This window comes from Pleurodeles waltl, chromosome 4_1 (genome assembly GCF_031143425.1).
Source record: "Pleurodeles waltl isolate 20211129_DDA chromosome 4_1, aPleWal1.hap1.20221129, whole genome shotgun sequence".
Classification (NCBI taxonomy): domain Eukaryota; kingdom Metazoa; phylum Chordata; class Amphibia; order Caudata; family Salamandridae; genus Pleurodeles; species Pleurodeles waltl.
Window position 1 is genome coordinate 680064416 of NC_090442.1, and position 23547 is coordinate 680087962.

A 23547-nucleotide genomic window follows, 5' to 3' on the forward strand; every position below is an offset into this window, starting at 1 on the left:
TGCTCTGATATGAATTTACACCATTCGTCTGTTGTACAATTCCTCCTTGATTTAACATTGGCCACTGTTTCTTCCAATGTCCAATTACTCCGCAAATATGACAAGGTAGCACCTTTCGCCTTTGCTTCTCATCCTGCATCACCACCGAGCTCAAATCCACTTTTTTATTAACTACCGGAAGCATCATTTCACCTCAACCTCTACGTCAACCTTGACTCGGAAACAAACCATTTCCCTGCAGCAGCAGTTGAAAATTTCTCTGTAATCCTGTCTGTGCAGCCTTGATCACCATTGCTTTCTCTTTCAGCCTTTTCCGCTTCATCTCAATTTCATCACTACTGTATTTGGCATACTGCAACACCTCATCAATCAGTTTTGCTTCCCAGCAAATTAAATGATTTTTAATCATCTGATTTATTTCTGGTTTTAACCCCTCAACAAATCTGAACACCAAATGATTCATGCTCTCTTTCTCAATTGTTTCCACACCACTGAATTGTTTGAACGCCTTCAACAACCTTTCATAATATGCATGAACTGATTCCTTTCCTTCCAGTGATATTCTATCTATTCATTGCCGATCAACATTTTTCAGCAAATCTATCACTTTCAGAAACTCAATGACCTTATAATAATGTTTCATTCCTTCAGGAGATGGCGCACCTGTTTTCAAATCTCTTTGTGGTTCACTCATTGGCCAATCAACACTCCTTTTGCATTCAATCCACAAATCTGCTGGATCAACAATATCAAATAGTGTGTTCAGATCTTCCCACAGACACTTTGCAAGTTTCACAAACCTATCTGTTTGCTGGTACCACTCCATTGGCTTCTCTCTCAACCTTGGGTAATCATTTGTAAAACTTAAAATATCACTCCTATTCCAAGGTACATGTATAAATTTACCTCCTGGTGTTTCTCTCATTGGCAGCATTTCCACTGACTCTCCTGCCTGTGTCACATCATCTTTCTTTGGTCTTTCTCTTTTCTTGACCTATCGGCCTTCCCATTTATCTAATGCTCTCCAAACCTGTACTTTCTCAAGTAATTCTCTAAGATGTGTTCTCATCCCTGCAGATCTCATGGGTATAAAATCTTCCTCCTCCATGTTTAATCTGTAACTTGTTTTCAAAGTTTTCATTTTTGACGAATCAATGTCATAGTCGTCTGCTACTTCTTGTAACTGCTGGTAAACTTTCTCTGCTCCTCTAGTAATTATTTTACATAGATATCTCAATTGAGCTTCAGTATAGGACTCAAGTCTGTTCACACCCATGGTCCCTTCCAGGAGTTCATTTCCTTCCATGTTCAATCTCACTCTGTTTATTGTTTCTTCCTCTCCATCTTTTCTCTCTTGCATTTTTGAATTACTTAAATCCTCCAACCATTTGTTTATTTCTTGTGCAGACAAACCTTTCAAAGACACCCCATTAGCTTGTGCACCTAAATCTCGCTCTTGTCCTAAACTCGTACATTGTTGTGGAACCATTGTTCTCTGTCCCTGACTATTATAGAATATAGTCCCAGAATTCTCAACAGGAGATAAATCTATTAAATAATTAGTCTCATTCCTACTTTGTTCTTTTCCAAAACTCCATTCTGAATATTAATCAATGAACTCACTCCACTATTGTCTACATGTGCATATAATGGAGTTGCCGCACCCATTGTAATAGGTACAGTAATTGCTTCTGGATTAACTAAAGATCCAAACCTCTGCATCTGTCCTGCACCCATGCTCTGCACTTGTGGCATCTGTATTTGAACATTCCTTGCTGACCTTGTGACAACACTAAATTAGTAGTCGTCCTTACAATCTGAGCCTCTGGCTATATTTCAGGAATGTTTATTTCGAACTGCTATCAGTTGTTCAATGAATCATTGAAACTACTCTACATCTGAACTCTTTCATTGTTCAGGACACCCTTTGATTATTCTGATGTGGATGGTGCAGTAGGAATTGTATTACTTATTCCACTCCCATTTGATCCATTATCACTTCTCTGATTTGCCTTTGGTGGAGGATAAGTATCTAAAATCTGAGAAACTATCTCAACTTCATCCATCTCATCGACATCACTAAACATGATTTGTTTCAAGTCTTTCAATTTTTGTTCCTTAGTCTCTGTTGAACCCTTTTTCTTTTTCTTCCCATCTTTTGTTTCATCATCATCCTCCTTTGTACTTGCCGGAAATAATCTAATCCCTTGTAATGTTTCTACTCTCCACCTTTTCCGCTCTTCATCCCATCTAGCTTCCACTAACGTCTTTTCCACTCTTCTCATTTTCTTTTCAAATGTTAATGCCTGTTGCTGTCTGGCTACCAGCTCCCAAATTGCTAAAGCTTTGTATTGTGCTGGCCTCGGTGGAGGTTTAAAACTGCACATTTTTTACCTCAAATTATCCAAAATTCTCAAATTGAACATTCCATTTCTGGGAAAGCCAAATAACCTTCTTTTCTTGTAATTTTAACCCAATGTTTCAACCAAAGACATGCTCCTGCTCCCTTCTCCTCAAACACAATATATGCCGGAGTATTCTCTGGCGGACAAACCTTTCCTGCGAGTGCTGAAATATACTCACCACCTCTCAGCACGCTTCTCAAAGCCTTGAAAAACTTCATTTTCAACTGAAATTTGTTTAAAACCTGATGTCCACAACAAAAATTATTTTCAAACTTAATTAAACTAAGCAAATACAAATATTAAATCAAATGAAAAATTATTTTCAAACCTCTCACCTTCCAATCGCATTTCTCTATTGTCGAACTGATTGACAAATTTGTGCAGGACCCTTCTCACTAATCACTCAATCCCATTGCTGCACTATTTACGTCACATTAACACATACACCGCCTATCATACCGATTCCTTTCACAATCCACACATAAAATCAACACAATATTAATTTGCGGGCTAACTAAAAATAAGAAAACAAATTCACTCATTTACTACAGGTAGGGTAATACAATCGCTTCAGAACCTTCCAAAGTAACCTTCACCCACTCTTTTTCACAGTTCCCACAATCGTGACTTCACTTCTCAACTGATCCTTGTACTGTCGTCCTAGTGCACTTAGTACTCACCAAGTCTTCAGTATTGTTCCAATCACACCAAATATCTTACAAACTCGACTTACCAACCACGCCGGATCGGTCTATCAAATGAACAAATTACAACATATACCAAGTGTCTCACTACACCTGTCAAAATACTCCGGAGACCCAGACCTCTCTCTTTAGGTATGTCTCAACAACCATGTGGATAATTTTTCCTGCATCAAGCAACACACTCAAATGAAGAACGCCGCTTCCCTACTCTAATGCCTATAGGAGTATGCCCACCCCATCTAAAATCTACTTGAGCAGCTCCACTCCTATAAACTCATATTCACCTCAATCCTCTGCAAATTAGTTAAAGCTATGTAAGCGCAAATCACTCCACTCAATTCAACCAAACACCGCTAGGAACATACCCTTCATCCTAGAGGGTCTCCAAGAACCGGGGAAAGTCACTTAAGGCAACAAGCAACTCATATTGTTAAATTCGTATAACATTTTAGAAAAAGAAAACCTAACAAAAATTTATTTTCAGAAGGATAACCTTACATTAACCACATTATGACATTATCAAACAATGATGTAACCGTAATCTGCTGCCAAAAACTGCTAAAAAATCTGACCCTCAAAAGACACATTATTTCTGTTTTGAAATGGCTTTATTTTGTTATTGTTCATCCCATTCTTTAAAAAACAGTGTCATTGGTGGCAGGCTTAATCTAAACTTTGACATAAAATACTACTTTCCTAAGTAGAACTCGGAGTACAAATTACTCCGTCACATCTCGTCCACTGAAGTCTAAATCCCATTGGATATAATGTGATGTAGATTTCAGTATTCTGACAGAGTAAGCCACCATGTTCTAAATCAGTCCCTAAGTCTAAGACATATCAGAGAAGAAACATGACACCATGACTTAGATGTATGTTGGGGACAGTTACTCTATGAAATTCAGATACAGGCCCTTTTCAAATATGCTCTATACCAGTGGTTCCCAACCTTTTGAGTCCTGAGGACCGCCAATGAGTCTCTACTGGAACCTGGGGACCCCCAATCAATTGAAATTTCAAACATTAAAACAGTAAAATATACACAAACAAGTACACACCAAACAAATACTCGACTTACTAAAGGTAAAATTATTTTATATTGAACAAATATGCAAAAATTGAAAAAGTTTCATGGGAAGATTGGTGCTGCATCTCGGTGACTAACTTTTTGATGTTTGGTTTTATTTCGGAAAGTTGAAACCTAAGGTCAGGTGTTCTGGGAACATACCACTTTGACCTGTACACAGAGATGACATATTAATGGACACAACAGACTGCAACAGCATTAGCCACAGCAGTGGTCTGCATTCTTAGACTGTGGAAGACAAAACTTAGCCCTACCCATCGAGCCTTGGCTGCATAAAATGTACAATGTTGTCTCTCATGAACATGTGATTTATAGCCTGAATGACCAGTTAGATTAAACCCAGATTATATGGGTTATTTTTGTGGGTAATCTCTGCCTACTCAAGGGTTAACCTACAGTCTGCCCCTTGCTTAGAGATGTGTGTTAGATGGTTGTCGGATTTCCTGGTCACCCTAGAGGGGTAAAAATAGAGAGAGTGTGCCTGTCCCTGAAATAACCATTCTTGGTATGGACAGCCAAAACAAAATGAGAGTGAGGTTGCCTTGAACCAACTGTACAAAGTGGTACTGTGGGTCTCCTGCAACAAACACACCTCAATAAGAGCATTGGAGTAAGTGAAACTGCAGATAATTAACCTAAAAACTGCCCCTAGGCTAAAGATGTGAAGTTGATGGTTGTTGAAGTTCCTGGTCCACCAAGAAGGGGAAAAAGAGAGAGTGTGTCTACAACCTGTCCCTGAAATAAACATTCTTGGCACAGACAGCAGAAACAAAATGAGAGAAAGTTTTCCTTGAACCAGCTGTACAAAGTGGTGCTGTGAGTTTCGTGCCAGCAAAATCACCTCAGTGAGGAAAGTGGAGGAAGGCAACTGCAAAGAATGAATCCATAAACTAACCCTAAACTAACTCTATGTTTATGCTGCCAAGTTGACTGGTCTGCCTGCAAAGGAAAGTATGCCTATAACCTGACCCTATGCTACTAATGTTGAAGGAGTAGGGAATAGATGCGGATTCCCAGAAAGTATACCAAGTTGCTTTTTGTGGGCTTCCCAGGAGGTAGATGGATATGGCATACCTTTTAGTCACCGACTTACCTTACTGACACCTCTTTGACAATTGCCAACAGTCTTGCCTGCAGAGTCACATGTTTCTTCATATTCATCTTCTTCTTTGCGCCTGCAGCACACTCTTTCTCACAGTGTTCTCAAATGTACAGATTCCACCATGTAAAGATAAAAATGTATTTTAATGTTAAGTACAGATAGTCAACAGCGATGCAACAGGTCTTCACAAAAATAGCTGTGTAAATAAAGCTATATCTGAATGTGTTGCTGAGGTGGCATCATTTTGACTCCTCAATCAGAGAAAGACTAAAGGTCATCCCTGGCATGAACTTCTTACCCTTAGATAACAATGCCTGCACTACTAACCCTCACCCCTCCCATTCACCAAATGTAAATACCCAGAAAGAACAAATCAGCAGACTTTTTCTAATAAGGCCCTAATTTAATTTCTAAGATTAGCCCTGTCTCTAGCCTCCATCACGACTAGGTATGGGTCTCCACACTCTAGCCACAGAAATGCAGGCAATTTACTCACACTGTCTGGAGACGATGCATCCATCCTTACCATTGATGTTGCTGTGACTGTTTAAGGAATTAAACTGAGGATTGTCGACATTGGTTTGGAAGAGTAGTAGATTGAATATAGCATTCTATAAGTTAAGAATTCAATGGCTGAAAGGGGTCTGGGACCCCTTCCTACTATTACTATATAGCTGCACATCTTCAATTAGCTGTTACATGGATTCCCCAGCCTGCAGCACCAGAATCCTTATATTTGTCAGTTGGGCTAATGCCAAACACATTAAGTGGAAAGTGATCAGGGCCAGGCCCTAGAATAGATAGGTCTCTAAATTAGTTACCATAGTGGCTCATTTATGGGCCAGATATACACAGCTGAAGGGAGGCAAGAACAAATAAAGCTGGAAATCCCCTTCCAATGTTTGAGACAATGAACTGAAATCCAGTTGATGTTCACATATGGGTGAGGATGTGTTTTTTGAGTAAGTGGGTCATGTGTAATCAGGCGGCACTTTTCAAAAGGGAAGAAAGGAGAGGTATAAAAGTGACTTCATAGATCTGGTATTAGCTAAATGTGGAATAGCATTGGGCTGGAAATTACCACTTGCCCCCTCAAACTGTCCTACCACCTGACACAATCACCTTCATGACGCACTACTAGAGCGTGCTGTGTTGCCTGCAAGACATCGGGTCACTCAACTCTTCCCAAGACACCAACAGGAGGAGAACCATCCCTGCATGGTTCCCACAGAGGAGAGACTGCCACATCCACTCTGCTCTTCTACCTGGGAGGTACTGTGCAACGCTTATGCCAGCAAGTCTATGGGAGCCACTCTACATAACCTACCACAGCTTTGGGCTCACTGGCCTAGAGGGCCCGACGTAAGTTGTCCCCCACGGACTGGGAAAGCGTTTCTGAATGGTCGATTCCCTACTGCGCGCTAGCGTTACCATACATCTTACAATAGAAGGGCAACTGCTCCCATATTAGTACTATTTGAAGCCTGCACGACTTTAAATGGATACACGTGGTTCTTCCTGTTACATGCTACATGATAAAACATGCTAACTTAAAACCGGCAGATGTATAGATCTATTTATTAGATTTTTGTCATTTTTGTCTCATTTTACTAAGATAAATATTCTAGATTTTTATAAACTGGTGTGGAGCATTTTTGTGGTGTCTTTCACTGTGTTAACCCCTTCACAGACAGATTCAACATCACCCTCGGCATGCTTGGTACAGTAGTTTGCTTCAGGTACATAATATTTCACAGGTGGCTCTATCGCCTGAGGCAGTCTTCTGAGGCTGAGACAAAAATAGACTTGCTCTGTGAAGGAAGGGTGTTGCAGTTTGTACAACACAATCCCTATGTCATTTCAATGCAGTGCTTAATTTGTTCTTGTTGTTTCTGGTGCGAAGCACCAGCACTTATTTTTGAGGTCCAGCACTTATTTTTCTGCCTCAAGCATTTAGTGTGAGCAAAAGACACATATGGGAAAGACGGTGGAAGAGAAAAATGAAAAGCATCTCAATGGGAGAAAGCAGAAAGCTGCAAGAGTGAGCTGAAGGGGCAAGGAGTGGCTGTAAATCAATTAAAGAGGCATGAGATGGCTTCAGGATTACGCTGCCTCTGTAGCCTCTTGGAGCTCGGAGGCCCCCATGCACGGCAGGGGCTATTGTTACATCACTGATTCAAAATGAGAAAGTAATAGGGAGAAATATGTGTAATCTGTAAGGAAAGTGATTTTAGTCTACTCTTGCCAGACATTCTCCAAAACTGTGAGGGGTGAAGTAGGAACTTTGCATGTTTCTTTTTTCGCAAGGCTGAAGAATGTTGAACTCGCATACCTAGACTTTCCATTTTAGTTTGGACTGAACGCCCTTTGAACAAAAGCACAAGGGTTTCATTCCTAATATACCATCACCTTGATGACGCAGAAATGAAGGTTTTACATTTATTAGCGCATAAACGTAGTGCAGCAATAATCAAGTGTGACTTTAACCGAACTAATAAAGATTGTACGGGGACAAATGTGCCCTCAGAGTAGTTCGCCAACATTTATAAGCGTGCTTTATATAACGTGATGTATTAGAATTGTACTAATCTGACATAACCGTAAACGTGTGCTATGATTTGCTTGTTTGAAATGTTTTAACTTAGCATAACTTTAGTGGAGGCTTCGGCCTAGTTGCCTTGTCTCACGGTTTAGATGCTCGTGTTTTTCTAATGTGCTAATAAAACGTGTATTCTTGCTTGAAGCTGTACTTTTCCAGTGAGATCGGTTCACATGCTTATCTTTAAGGTTTCGTGCCAGCCTGGCATCTTCTTCTTTGCTCCAAGGTCAATCTGCAGGTGCAGACAATGGAAGCTCTGAAAGTGAGTTAATTGGTAAAATATGTTGCAACTTACGTTCCCGACTCCAAGGATAATGTATGCCTAGGTAGAAGCTTGTGAATTGTTGTTTTTGATTGGACAATTTGAAGCCAACCTATGAACCCTCCAATGGAAGACCCTACTGGATTGAACTGTTGTCTATTTAAACCTGGTGCACGAGAAGAAAGCAGACTTTTGCCATTAGCCATTTTTAGCCTTTACCAGCCATTCGCCATTTTTAGCCCATTACCCGCCATTAGCCATTGGACATTACCCGCTATTGCCGACTTCGTCATTTAGCCATCTTCTACGATGCCAATTGATGTTCGACGCCCTTGTGATTGAGACTTTGATGCTTTCTCTAATCGAGAGAAAGAGACTTTGAGTAATTCTCGCCCTAGAGACTTTAACTTTGATTTGCCCCTTTGCATGAAGTAGTAGTTTTGTCCTTTTATCTTGCCGCTGTGAGGCAATTGCCCCGTCCACCCTGCCCCTTTGCCCCCGTCCCATGCTGATCGAAATCGGTACCTGTGAGACGAAGACTTCCTTGAATGCTGATTGAATTTGGTAAATATGAAAGGAAAATGTACAATTGCATTGTGTTTCTTTTTAGGTAACCAACTGCTGATTTTTGATAGGAGCCCTAGTTAGGAGTTTTCCAAATCAATGTTACTAAATTGTTTTTGCATGAAATCCCACATGCAGATGCTAATTTGAGGTTAGATGAGGATTCATTTGTTGCACAATGCAAATTGAGACCTTGTTATGCTGACTAATGTATGCAATTAGCCCATTACAGATTATAGTTTTAGTGGTTTGCGTTGCTATCATCGAATGCATTGTTATTCAAATGCTGCATAGATTGCATCTTTTTCGCCGTTATGGACAGCTATTAATGTTCATTTACATACAGTATATCATTTGGTGTTGAGACACATTTATATCGTGCTAGCTTTGTTAATATAGGGAAATAAATTCATTAACTTTGAATAAACTGGTGTGGTTATTCCTGGCCGAAAGGTCATGGTTCGCCGAAATGTTTTCTGAATTAATTGTGAAGTGTTATGTTGATCAGGGCATTGCTTATGTTCGTTATTGATTATTGATTTGATTGAATTGACTAATCTCGGGTGAAGAGAGCCCCACTTGGTCAAAAGATTCATCGACCCAAGAGCGTCCAAATACAGGTAATTTATTAGGACGGAACGCTCTATCAGTAGATGGTAGCAGAGGACGGTTTGGCATTTTGGGACCCCACTTGAGAATTATATGGTGTTGAATTAGATTTTTCTTGGGTAAAACAGATTGAGAGAATGATGATGCCCTAAGTCCCCCGCGACTTTCCCGGGATCTCGGAGCTTGCGAATGGAGAGAATGGAGGTGTGAAATCGGCGTTGGCGGTACTAGTGACGGTATGAGTGAAGTTAGGATTTTGCGCTTGCACAGCTTATTGCCGCAGATTGTTTGAAAAGGTTGCGAGGATTTTAGAGAATAGCGGAGGTGCGACTCCGAGTGTGAGAGTAGGGAAGTCGTCGAACTTCATGTGCATGTGGCGCTTTGTGCAGAAAAAGGTCCACATGGTTGTTGTTGTTGAGACGGGCCCGGCGAGGTCAAGAGACTCCGGAGTATGTTGAAAAGTGTATGAGACACTTGTTTTATGTTGTGGTCTGGTCGGTTTAATAGGTTGACCGGGCGTGGTCAACGAGTCGGTACGTGTGTTAAGGGAGTGAAAGAAAACTTCGACTTCGGGCTTTGACAAATTCTAAGTGCACTAGAATAGATCATTGACAAGTTGAGAGCAGATCTGCGGGTCAGATTTGCTTGCGAAAGTGGGGACCGAGAAAGATGGAATAACTGCCGAGGCTAGTGAAAAATCCCTAAGGTCCTGAAGCGATTGTGTTACCCTTCCTGTAGTAAACCGACAGATCTGTTTTATTATTATTGGGTTGCTCGCGATACATGCTAGAAGTTGTTACAAGAGGAGCTGAGTGAAGGAGGACTAGCCGCGAGGCTTTGTCAGCCGCAGTGTGTGTGAGTGTGACGTCACTAGGAGCCGCGCTGGGATAGGTTGGTTGCAAAGAAGGGTCGCGCACGGATTGGACGCAGTCCGTGGGGCTCGATTGGAAGGGGAAAGGCAAGCGAAGAGTATTCCGGGAATTAAAGTCACTTATTGATTACAAATTTTGTGAAATAAAAGACGAGAAAATGAAATTTTTGAAAGCATTAAAGAGTGCGATGAAGGGGGAGTCTTACATTAAAGCGAGCGTAGGAGAGGAGACGCCACCCGAAGGTACACCAGCTTACATTGTAATGGAGGAAAGGGGGGTAGCTCCGTGCCTTTGGCTAAAGCAATGGCACAAGCTGACAGAGAAACATGGGAGCGTAGCGTTCCCGATCCATGGGACATTCAATATAAGGATCCTAGAGAATTTGAGATTCGCGATGTACGACATGAAGGTACCTCCAAGGCCAGCACAGTTTGAGGCTCTAGCAATTTGGGAACTAATGGCTAGACAGCAACAGCAAAAGAAGTTCGAGACCAGGATAAGAAAGGCAGAAAAGACACTAGCGGACGCTAGGTGGGATAATGCACAGAAGGTGTGGAGGTCAGATATATTGCAGGGGATAAAATTGTTTCCCGCAATTGCTAAGGAAGAAGAGGCGACAGGCAAGAAAGCTACCTGTAAGACAAACAGGAGGTGTTCCAAAGATAGAGAGGACGAGGAAAAGTTAAGGAGAGAAGACGAGTCAGAGGATGAGGAGTTCATCATGCAATTGCTGAACGACCGTCCACCACCTTATGTAGAGAGTGAACAGGGTCCAAGTACCAGTTCTGCCCCTCCGGCACCGGTACAGAATAATGAAACTCCGAGTTCAGAAACGCCATCGGGATCTAAGGACCCGAGTTTACTGTTCACCCCGCAGATACCGCAGGTTAGGAGAATATATCCAGATGTGCCTATATTGAAAACAGCAGAAAATTATCAGCCGCAGGTCCCAAGGTACTACAGCAGTGACAACAGTACGGGAATGATTCTAGATCCAACCGTAATGGGAGTACAGAATGGTCGCAGCCCAACATTGGCACAAGCTGAATCAACCCAGTTTTTGATGCCTCAAAAGCAGATGCAGGGGGGAACCGCACATGCTCAGATGACGGGGAGTCAGACGGGCATGCCGGCAATGATGACCCATAGCGTGGGAATGAACATGCCTCAGAACATGGGGAATGGACAGAACCCAGATGCGATATCCCTACCCATTACTGTAGGTCCACCGGTACCTTTGTACGTTCAGCCTAACTCAGGCATGAGTGGTCAAGGATCAGTGGTGCAGAATGGGACGGAAAGGAAGTACATAGAAAACACTGCAAAGACAACTCCGATAGCGGCTCAGCCAACTGGATCTGGGTCCTTGATGGAGTTTAGTCCCATATGTGCTCAGTCAACAGTGGTGAGGTTGAGTCCCCCACTGATGATACCGCTATCATCGAACACTGAAAAGTTGCCGCAACCATCAATGGCAGTCGATGTGAATGCTACACTGATGGGGTTGAATGCGCAACAGCTGACACAGTGGTTCAACAGCCTGAATTCCACACAAAGCTCAGCCAGTGGGAAGGGAGAAGACTATCTGAATAGGGTAAGGTTGAACATGGAAGCAGAAGAATTGGTGGAAGGGACTATGGGTGTGAATAGGTTAGAGTCCTACTCGGAAGAAGAGCTGAGGTATCTATGTCCCAGGATTACGAGAGAAGTGAACAAAGTACATAGAAGGTTGCAAGAAATAGCTGACAAAAACGGGGTTGAGATAGACAAGACAAAACACTTGAGCAGGAGCTATAGATTGGATTTCAGGACCACAGACTTTGAACACATGAGGTCAGCAGGCATGAAAACGCACCTTAGAGAATTGCTGCAGAGTGCACAAGTGTGGAGGTGCTTAGACAAATGGGAAAGCAGGTGGGCAAAGAAAAAGGAAAAGAAGAAAGACAGTGTCCCAGAGCACAACGAGAAAAGACCACAGAGTAGTGATGCAATAACCATGTTACCAATGAGGGAGACAGCAGGGGGGAAATTAATACATGTACCGTGGCACAGAAGCGACATTCAGTCTTTTACGGATGATTTTCCCAAACTGAGAGAGAAACCGATTGAATGGTATCAACAGACTGATAGGTTTGTGAAGCTTGCAAAATGTCTTTGGGAGGACCTGAACACCCTCTTTGAGATTGTGGTTCCGGCAGATTTGTGGGAAGACTGCAAAAGGGCTGTAGGTTGGCCGACAAGTGAACCAGAGAGAGACAGGGATACGGGTGCACCATCACCTATGGTAATGAGCTTGTACTATAAGGTGATTGAGCATCTGAAGACGAAGGTTGCCGCGAAAAATGTGGATTGGCAGAAGATTGATCGAACTGCCCAAGAGGCTAAAGAGTCGATTCATGGTTACTATGAGAGGTTGTTGAAGGCGTTCAAGAACTACAGTGGCACGGAAACAATAGAGGCGAAGGACATGCTCCATTTTGTGTTTAGATTTGTGGAAGGGCTGAGACCAGAGATAAGTCAGATGATAAAGACGCATTTGATTTGTTGGCAGTCGAAACCGATTGATGAGGTGTTGAATTATGCGAAATACTGTAGCGACGAAATTGAAGTGAAACAGAAAAGGTTGAAGGAGAAAGTGATGGTGATGCAACTTAAAGCAGCTCAGACAGGTCTGCAAGGGTTGCAAGGGTTCCAACAGCAGATACCGCAGCCACAGCCGCAGCCGCAGCCGCAGGGAAATATGGTGTTTCAGCCACAGGCGAGAGGCAGAGGCAGAGGAGGCTTTGGGAGTAATGGTCCGGATTTGAACACTGTTGCGATTCCGAATGGTGTGCAGGCAATGAAAAGGGTGATGCCGTGTCACGTGTGCGGAATCGTCGGACATTGGAAACGCGAGTGCCCGATGGTGGTGCAGGAAGGTGCAGGTGTTGGTCAGCAAAACAATGATGTCAATGCATTCCAGACAATGAGGGGACCGAAAATGAGAGGTCCAAACCCAAATTTTCAGACCATAAATCAGCTGCAGGGATTACAGCCCATGCAGCCGCAGCAGATGCAGACGCCCCGTATGCAGATGACGCAAATGCAGCCAATGCAACAGCAGTTTCCCATGGTACCTAATCAGCAAATGCAAATACCTTTGGCACCAGTGAGTCAGCAGCAAGTGATGGTTCCTCCACAGGTCTCTGGTCAGGTGATGAGTACAAATGGCACAGTACAACAGTTCCCATTACACAGTGAGAATGGAATAAACAATGTATGGGAGAGTGAAAGTTCAGATGAGGAGGGAAATTGTGTGCTTGCAGCATCCTTGGAAGTTGATCAAAAGGGTCCATATGTGGAGGGAAGAGTCATGGGTCATCGTATTTCATTCTTGGTTGACACAGGAGCCACACGTTCAACTGTTAGGAGCATTGAAGTACCAAATTTGCCACTCTCAGGGAGAACAGTTCAAGTAGTGGGAGTAGCAAACAGGCACCTGACGAACCCAATCACAGATCCAGTACCAGTCAGCATTGGTAACTATCAAGGGTTACATAATTTTGTGGTATGTGACTCAAGCCCGATAGCACTGTTAGGGATAGACCTATTGTGCAAATTGGGATGTTCGATTATGTGTTCGCACGATGGAATTAGAATTCAGACGAGCAGTGATGGGGAAGAAGAGGACAGTGTAGAAGGGGATGAGATGGAAACTGTCGATGAAGAATATCCTCTGATTAACCTTTTTCCGATGATAACTGAAGCAGATATTCCAGCTGAATTACGGGAAACAGTCGGAAAGGAAGTGTGGGATATGACAGGAAAAGAGGTGGGATTGGTGAAAGGAGTGGAACCAGTGAAAGTGACCGTAAAACCCAATGTAACTTTTCCCCAGACCCCAAAATATCACATGGCACAAGACACCCTCATGAAAGTCGCCCAACTCATTGACGAGTTTGTAAAACAGGGAGTATTGAAAGAAGTGTTAAGCAGTCCATGTAATTCACCAATCATGGGACTAATACAGCCGAGTGGAAAGGTCCGAATTGTGCAGGACTTGAGGAAAATAAATGACATCGTAATTAAATGCTGCCCCGTAGTACCGAATCCAGCTGTGATAATGTTTCAAATCCCTTGCGATGCCGAGTGGTTCTCAGTCATCGACTTGTCACAAGCATTCTTTTCGGTGCCTCTTCATGAGGACAGCCAATTTCTCTTTTGTTTCAAATTCTTAGACAGAGTTTACAGTTGGTGTCGAATTCCTCAAGGGTTTTCGGAGTCACCGTCAATTTTCAATCAGATTCTAAAGAAAGAATTGCCATTCGAGTCAACCCTAGTACAGTACATCGATGACTTACTGATTGCATCTAAGACAGAAAGTGGCTGCACAGCCGACACCATTGCTCTGTTGAACCATCTGGGAAGGAATGGACACAAGGTGTCTCCTTCAAAGTTGCAGTTCTGTCAGAAGAAAGTGAAATACTTGAGTCACCAAATAGAGAAAGGGTCACGGAGAATAATGAAGGAAAGAATAACAAGTGTACTTCAAATGAGTCCACCAAAGACGAGGAGGGAGGTGAGGAAGTTTTTGGGGATGGTGAGCTACTGTCGCCAGTGGATTCCCAACTTCTCAACTCTAGCAAAGCCTTTACTGAAACTGACCCAGAAGGATGCCTTGGATGAAATTGAGCTGAAAGGAGATGAGATGGATGCTTTTATTGAATTGAAAGAATGCATGTGCAGGGCTCCAGCTTTAGGTATGCCTGATTACACAAAGCCTTTCACATTGTTTTGTCATGAACGTGATGCATGTTCTTTGTCTGTCTTGACCCAAGCCCATGGTGGCATAAACAGACCAGTAGCGTATTTTTCAGCTACTTTGGATCCGGTTGCAGCAGCACTTCCAGGGTGTTTGCGCGCCGTAGCAGCAGTTGGTATCAGCCTCACTCAGAGTGAAGGAATAGTGATGCGACACCCATTAACAGTCATGGTCCCTCACTCAGTTGAGATACTTTTGACCCGCTCCCGAACGCAACACATGACTGGAGCAAGACTCACAAGGTATGAAACAATAATTCTGGGCTCACCGAATGTGCAGCTGAAAAGGTGCACTACGTTGAATCCAGCAACCTTGCTTCCCGGTGAAAATGCTGAGATTGAGAACGCTGAAGACGTCGAGCACGACTGCCTTCAGGTGACTGAATTTTGCACAAAACCCCGACCTGACATTAAGGATACTAAGCTTGATGAAAATGACCAAATTGTTTTTGTTGATGGGTCATGTTTAAGAGATGCATTGGGAATATTGAAAGCAGGATATGCTGTATGTACTGTAACAGGTGTCTTGGAAGCGTCCTGGCTCCAAGGAGTCTATTGCGCACAAGTAGCAGAGCTTGTAGCCCTTACAAGAGCATGCCAACTGTCTACATTGATGAAGGTTACCATTTACACTGACAGTCAGTACGGGTTTGGAATTGTGCACGACTTTGGGCAACTATGGTCACAGAGAGGTTTCCTGACCTCTTCAGGGTCCCCAGTGAAAGACGGGAGAGAATAAGGGAATTGTTACACGCCATTCAGATGCCAGCCGAAATTGCAGTGGTAAAGTGTAGTGCTCATACAAAAGGACAGGACTATGTTTCCCTGGGAAATGCATATGCGGATCAAGTCGCAAGATTTTTTGCCTTGAACTGTATATTGCTCAGGGATGAATGGAATTTGATAAGTGAACCAGAACTCGAACCAGCTGAAGCATTTGCCTTGAAGGTCGTGGATACAATGGATGAACTAAAAGCATTACAGAATAGCGTCAGGGAGGATGAAAAAGTTTCCTGGATTAAGTCACAATGTACAAAGAGACCAGATGAGTTATGGGTTTCAAATGAGGGAAAATTTGTTTTACCAAATAGTCTCTTATCGCAGCTAGCGCGGTTCTATCATGGGCAGGCTCACCTAGGGAGAGATGCCATGATAAGATTGTTCAAAACTGATTGGTTTAACCCCAGATTCCATCAAGTTGCAGAAGCAGTTTGCCATCGTTGTGTCATTTGTCAGCAGATGAACCCAGGAAAGGGAACAGTTGTGAACGTGAGCCACATTGGTAGGGCGGGTGGCCCGTTCAGCAGAATGCAGATGGACTTTATTGAGATGCCTGTGCATGGAGGTCTGAAGTATGTGTTGGTGATTGTGTGCATTTTTAGTCACTGGATTGAAGCATACCCCACACGTAGAAATGACAGCCTTACAGTTGCAAAACTATTGTTGAGGGAGTTGATACCACGTTTCGGATTCCCGATCTCTTTAGAATCAGATAGAGGAAGTCACTTCAATAACGAGGTGATAAAGTTACTTTGCGCAGCGCTGAACATTGAGCAAAAACTGCATTGTAGCTATCGCCCTGAAGCCTCAGGACTGGTGGAACAAATGAATGGTACACTGAAATCAAGAATGGCGAAAATATGTGCATCGACAAATTTGAAATGGCCTGACGCATTGCCTTTGGTGTTAATGTCAATGAGAAACACCCCTGACAGAAAGACTGGATTGTCCCCGCACGAAATTCTCATGGGCAGGGCCATGAGACTTCCTGCAGTTCCCGCAAACGCGCTTTTGAATATTACAGATGATATGGTGTTAGACTACTGCAAAGGTCTGGCTGACGTGGTTCGCTCTTTCTCTCACCAGGTGGAAGCAACCACCTTGTCACCGATCCAAGGTCCAGGACACACACTGAAAGCAGGTGACTGGGTCGTGATAAAGAAGCACGTGAGGAAGTCGTGTCTGGAACCCCGTTGGAAAGGCCCTTTCCAAGTGATCCTGACGACCACTACCGCTGTGAAGTGTGCGGGGGTTCCCAACTGGATTCACGCCAGTCATACAAAGAAAGTGTTGTGTCCCACAGATGAGGAAGTTGAAGCGCTGAAACTGCCAGTACCTAATAACAAAGTGTTGAGCGCTGAGACAGAGCAAAACAGAACTAGAAGCGAACAGGCAGAAATAGAAGAGAGAGAAATATTCTCTGAGGACGAAACAACCGATTCACTTGGGGAAGACCAAGGAGAAACCCCAGACAAAGAGCCTGAAGCAGCTGAAGGTAACAAAGAGCCTGAAGCAGCTGAAGGTGACAAAGAGCCTGAAGCAGCTGAAAGTGACAAAGAGCCTGAAGAAAGTAACGGTGACAAAGGGCTCGAAAGAGGTGAAGAAGCAGGAGAGCCTGATCAGAGGAGGGCTTTCCCAGAAGCAGACGGTACAGAAAAAGAAAAGAAAAACCTGATTGACTCCCCAGAAGGAGGGGACAAGGCAGAACAGAACGAAACTGTTCAAACTTCTTCAGAGGAGATCGCAGGTCCATCAAGTGGACACAGTGCAAAGAGAAGACAAAGTATATCACCAGTAAAACTAAGAACTAGAGAAAAGTTGAACGACAGTGAAGGGCCAAGAGTGAAAGAGAAAAGAAAAGAAGTGTCTGTCGTGGTACCAACATCAAGTAAAGAGAAAGACTTGGCCAAAGAGGAAAGTACCAGTGAGGCAGAATCGAAGAGAGATGCAAAATTGAAAAGGAAAAGGATACCAAACAGGAGATATTCCGGTCCAGAATGGGCATATGTAGTCAATGACGATTGGACTGACGAATTTGTATCTCTTAGCCTCGAGAACGAAGAAGAAGAGATACCAATAGAAAAGAAAAGTTTTATGGACACTATTGACTGAAAAAAAAAAAAAAAAAAAGGCTGATAAATGACATTGCTTGCTATAATCTAACGTGATACAACCAGCTGAGACATTGCTAAACCGGATGAGACATTTGCTAACTTGTTAAGACTTTGATAACCTGATTGACTCTTAAACCCGATTTGAGACAACGTTGCTAACTGATAAAAAAAAAGAAAAAAAAAAAAAGACTGAGTTATTGCCAAATTGAGACAAGTGCTGCTAACCGATAAGTGACTGGGCTCCTGAAGAAAACTGTGTGAACATTGCGCTCGTTCAGCTTTGTAACAGATTGCTAAATCGTTTCTTTATAAGTGCTTCTAGCTCTCTGATTCTATACAGATCATGACACAAAACAGTAGAGTGAAATATTGTAAATATGCGTGTATAGGCTTGATAACTGCATGTGTACTAATAATAATGGCAATAGTGCTTGCAACGCGTGGTAAGGGTGAGAATGAGAAAATTGATGCTTCTACTTCTGCTCCTGTTACTGTCACTGAACTAACCGCATTGAAAAGATTAGAATTAGATGAGAGACACTTGCATGATAAGAAGGAACTTTCGTATAATGTTTTCTATCGCCTACTAACAGAATATGTTGAGACTATGGATGCGAAAGATTGTTATGTGTGTACACAGATACCGACATCGGTAACGGAAGGGGTGACTTATCACCACATGCCTCTTACATATGGGATTACATGTAGTTTAGTAACTTCTAGATTTTATGGTCAAACTAACATACAGTATTTTTATTCAAATTATGATGTTACCTTTGCATATGTTCCTATAATAACGCAACTAAGCCAGATTGCTAAAGATTGGGATGCTAAAATAATGAGGGAATTTTTCGAGCCAATGCAACCTTTTGAAACAGCTCACGCACATAGGGAAAATCTTACCTGCTCGCTCTCAGCAGTAGAAATAAGCTTTTTAGATCGCACAGATGATAGAAGGGCACAAATGAATGCGAAATTAGAAAAAGAGTTAAGTAAGAGGACTTCAGTAGATAATTATGCTTTTGCCGCAATAAAAACACAAGGGAGAATAGCTTTAGATGCTTGGCATGAAGGGACATTTTGTATATATCGTGGTGAATCTTATTATGATAACATTTTCGTGGGAGCGAGTGAATGTAAACATACGTTTATCTTTAAGGCCAAATGGACATTCATGCTGAACGGACTTGACCCTGTCATACCGGGTGTATATTACATTTGTGGGCATAATGCCTATTATCGTCTTCCAAAGGGATGGTGGGGGAGATGTTATTTGGGTATAGTGTTCCCAAAGGTTTATCAACTGGATGACCTATCGGTGATTCCAAAGATGTCTGGATCTCATCGTATCCAGAAAAGAGAGACCGCAGCTGCTGTGGTAGGAGATATATTTGGAGCCGTGATTCCTTCATTGGGAGTTGTGTTGAATTCCATCAAAATAAGAAAGTTGTCTACTATAGTGGATAACATGTTGACAAAGTTTTCAGGTGCTATAATCCTGATGGATGCTGAACTTGCAGCAGAAAGAGCTATGACTCTTCAAAACAGGCTTGCCCTAGACATTCTTTTAGCAAAGGATGGCGGCGTTTGCAAAATGCTTGGTGCGCGTCACTGTTGCACGTATATACCAGACAACAGTGTGAAGATTAAAACAATGCTTGCAAATCTAACAAAAGAGAGTGCAGACTTGAAGGAATTGAAAGAACCAGGAGTGTGGGAGAAGGTTGGAAAGGGAATTGCTTCAGTAGGAAATTGGCTTGGTGGCATTTGGAATGGAATATTACTAAAAATAATACAGGGAATACTAATAGTACTAATTTGCATCTTTGGGATTTGGGGAATAAAGAGGGGAATACTAATGATCATGGCAAGAATTAAAAGAAGGAAGGAAGAGAAAATGATGAAAAGAATGGCAGAAGAATACAAAGCAAGAACAAGGGGAACTAAAAGGAAAAGAGAACTGACAGAATTTTAATGGAATAAAATTTGTGGGAATAGTTTTGTGTGATGACAAGTAGTCATCAGAGGAGGGATTGATGACGCAGAAATGAAGGTTTTACATTTATTAGCGCCTAAACGTAGTGCAGCAATAATCAAGTGTGACTTTAACCGAACTAATAAAGATTGTACAGGGACAAATGTGCCCTCAGAGTAGTTCGCCAACATTTATAAGCGTGCTTTATATAACGTGATGTATTAGAATTGTACTAATCTGACATAACCGTAAACGTGTGCTATGATTTGCTTGTTTGAAATGTTTTAACTTAGCATAACTTTAGTGGAGGCTTCGGCCTAGTTGCCTTGTCTCACGGTTTAGATGCTCGTGTTTTTCTAATGTGCTAATAAAACGTGTATTCTTGCTTGAAGCTGTACTTTTCCAGTGAGATCGGTTCACATGCTTATCTTTAAGGTTTCGTGCCAGCCTGGCATCTTCTTCTTTGCTCCAAGGTCAATCTGCAGGTGCAGACAATGGAAGCTCTGAAAGTGAGTTAATTGGTAAAATATGTTGCAACTTACGTTCCCGACTCCAAGGATAATGTATGCCTAGGTAGAAGCTTGTGAATTGTTGTTTTTGATTGGACAATTTGAAGCCAACCTATGAACCCTCCAATGGAAGACCCTACTGGATTGAACTGTTGTCTATTTAAACCTGGTGCACGAGAAGAAAGCAGACTTTTGCCATTAGCCATTTTTAGCCTTTACCAGCCATTCGCCATTTTTAGCCCATTACCCGCCATTAGCCATTGGACATTACCCGCTATTGCCGACTTCGTCATTTAGCCATCTTCTACGATGCCAATTGATGTTCGACGCCCTTGTGATTGAGACTTTTATGCTTTCTCTAATCGAGAGAAAGAGACTTTGAGTAATTCTCGCCCTAGAGACTTTAACTTTGATTTGCCCCTTTGCATGAAGTAGTAGTTTTGTCCTTTTATCTTGCCGCTGTGAGGCAATTGCCCCGTCCACCCTGCCCCTTTGCCCCCGTCCCATGCTGATCGAAATCGGTACCTGTGAGACGAAGACTTCCTTGAATACTGATTGAATTTGGTAAATATGAAAGGAAAATGTACAATTGCATTGTGTTTCTTTTTAGGTAACCAACTGCTGATTGTTGATAGGAGCCCTAGTTAGGAGTTTTCCAAATCAATGTTACTAAATTGTTTTTGCATGAAATCCCACATGCAGATGCTAATTTGAGGTTAGATGAGGATTCATTTGTTGCACGATGCAATTTGAGACCTTGTTATGCTGACTAATGTATGCAATTAGCCCATTACAGATTATAGTTTTAGTGGTTTGCGTTGCTATCATCGAATGCATTGTTATTCAAATGCTGCATAGATTGCATCTTTTTCGCCGTTATGGACAGCTATTAATGTTCATTTACATATATCATTTGGTGTTGAGACACATTTATATCGTGCTAGCTTTGTTAATATAGGGAAATAAATTCATTAACTTTGAATAAACTGGGGTGGTTATTCCTGGCTGAAAGGTCATGGTTCGCCGAAATGTTTTCTGGATTAATTGTGAAGTGTTATGTTGATCAGGGCATTGCTTATGTTCGTTATTCATTATTGATTTGATTGAATTGACTAATCTCGGGTGAAGAGAGCCCCACTTGGTCAAAAGATTCATCGACCCAAGAGCGTCCAAATACAGGTAATTTATTAGGACGGAACGCTCTATCAACCTCCAGTCCACTCACAAATAGTGTAGAGTGAACTAGGCCTTATGCAAATAGGCTATACTCACAATTTCAGGCTAACATAATAGGAAACACAGTTGGCTTCCATGACCGAGCGCTTCTGTGTCAGTTAATTAGAGGTAAATGGCAGGTATAGAGCAGCAATGATGAATGACCAGGCTCAATATTGAAATATTGGCATGTTCATTACCTCCTCTTCTGCTGGCATAGGTGCCAAGATTCCAGTGTATCCATGTGTGATATGCTGCTCCAGTCCATGCTTTATCTTTTACAAATTTGGGGACCCACAGTCTTGTTTTATTTTGAAACAAACAAGACTACAAGTCCCTTGATTCTAAGAAACTAAACCAGGGCTGGAGCAGCACATCACACATGGGCCTGGGACAATTAGCAGGGCTGCTGTCCGCTCATGTGTGGTTTTTGAATATTGGAAAGAAAGTCTGGTGGGCAGGGAGGTGCACCCTTACTTTCAAGCATGATTCCAGCATCTGGGAACAACAATCTGTTAGCACTGCACACATACTGAGCCTCTTGGTTTGAGGGACGTGCTAAGCTTATGACTGCTCTGCATATTGGAGGGGCACCAATTACAGCCTGCAATAGGCAAACACAAATAAATTCAACAATAATTTAACTACTCATCTGAAATAGCCTTCAAAAGCTTGAAGAAAATACAGATTTATTTATACTAATGTGCTGCACAATTCACCTTCACCATTTCCCCAGTAGTGTAGATATGTCTCTACTCATATACCTACCCACTGAAGGTTTCATTGCGGCTATTTTAGAAGGAATATTGGTCAGAATAAAATTTATTGTTAATATTTAATTTGTGATTCCTAGTAATTTGGTTGCAGACAACTATTGCCCACTTTTCCAGTTTTTTTGTGTGAAAGTGTTACAAAGTACTAGCAGACTGCATTCCCATATTTTCAAACATTAGGGTTTCTGCAACTTTCAAACGGGAGTGAATGCTGCAAATTGCATTCTGTGAATATAAAACATCACCCACCACATTTGTGCAATGGAGAGCAGCAGTTTGAGGGGCAGGTCATCTAACACTATCCCCACAAATCTAAAGATGTATTTTTTAGCAAAGGAGGAATGAGTTTTGCATGTTGTTATCCCAGAGGAAACTGCTGGAACTTACACTTTCCAGAATAATCTTCACAGAAGCCTCTCGGCGCTAACGTTTTGAATCTGACCTCTCTCTGCCCATTTATTTCCTCTGGTCAGTGCATGTTATCTTCAGAGAATGCCTCACCATGTCTGACATTCTTGGAAAACATTACTATAAAGAAAGAACAGTATAAATACCTGGTAGTACGGGACTCAGGATATGTGTGGGGCTCGAGCAAATGCCATGATCTGGTGAGGCCACGTGCTGCACTGTCTCTGGGGCTTACACCACTGCAAGGCAGACTTGGTAGCCAATAGACGTGTAAAGCTGAACAGTCTATACTTCCCCAACCCAAGCCAGTGCTCGGGTTCGTGCTGATGTCTGTAATTGCAAAAGGCTGCTAATTGTGGCTCCACTGCAAACTGCCAATGTGCAGAAACAAGGGAAGTCAAGCAAATAACTACCTGATTGTTGTTCCAAAATTATGCTTACAGTCAGAGTAACGTAAAATCGTGGGGGCATTTATTGTGACCCTTCAGTACAATTCTCTGTTTGGTTGTTGTTATCATGAAAGCAGACTTGCAGATGCAAAATGGATATATAAATCTGAATCTTTACTCACAAAAAAATGAACAACATCCTTTTGCTTGATGCACACTTCACTGAAGCCTATGTGGAGATTTTGGACTGAACTGGCCAGCTCAGAAAACACACGTACAAAGGTGCACAGGTTACAAATGAACCTACATTATTTTGGAAAGGAAATGCTGTGAAATGCTGTTGTGCTGTTCCTTCAGAATATTAGGTACAGAACAGACAT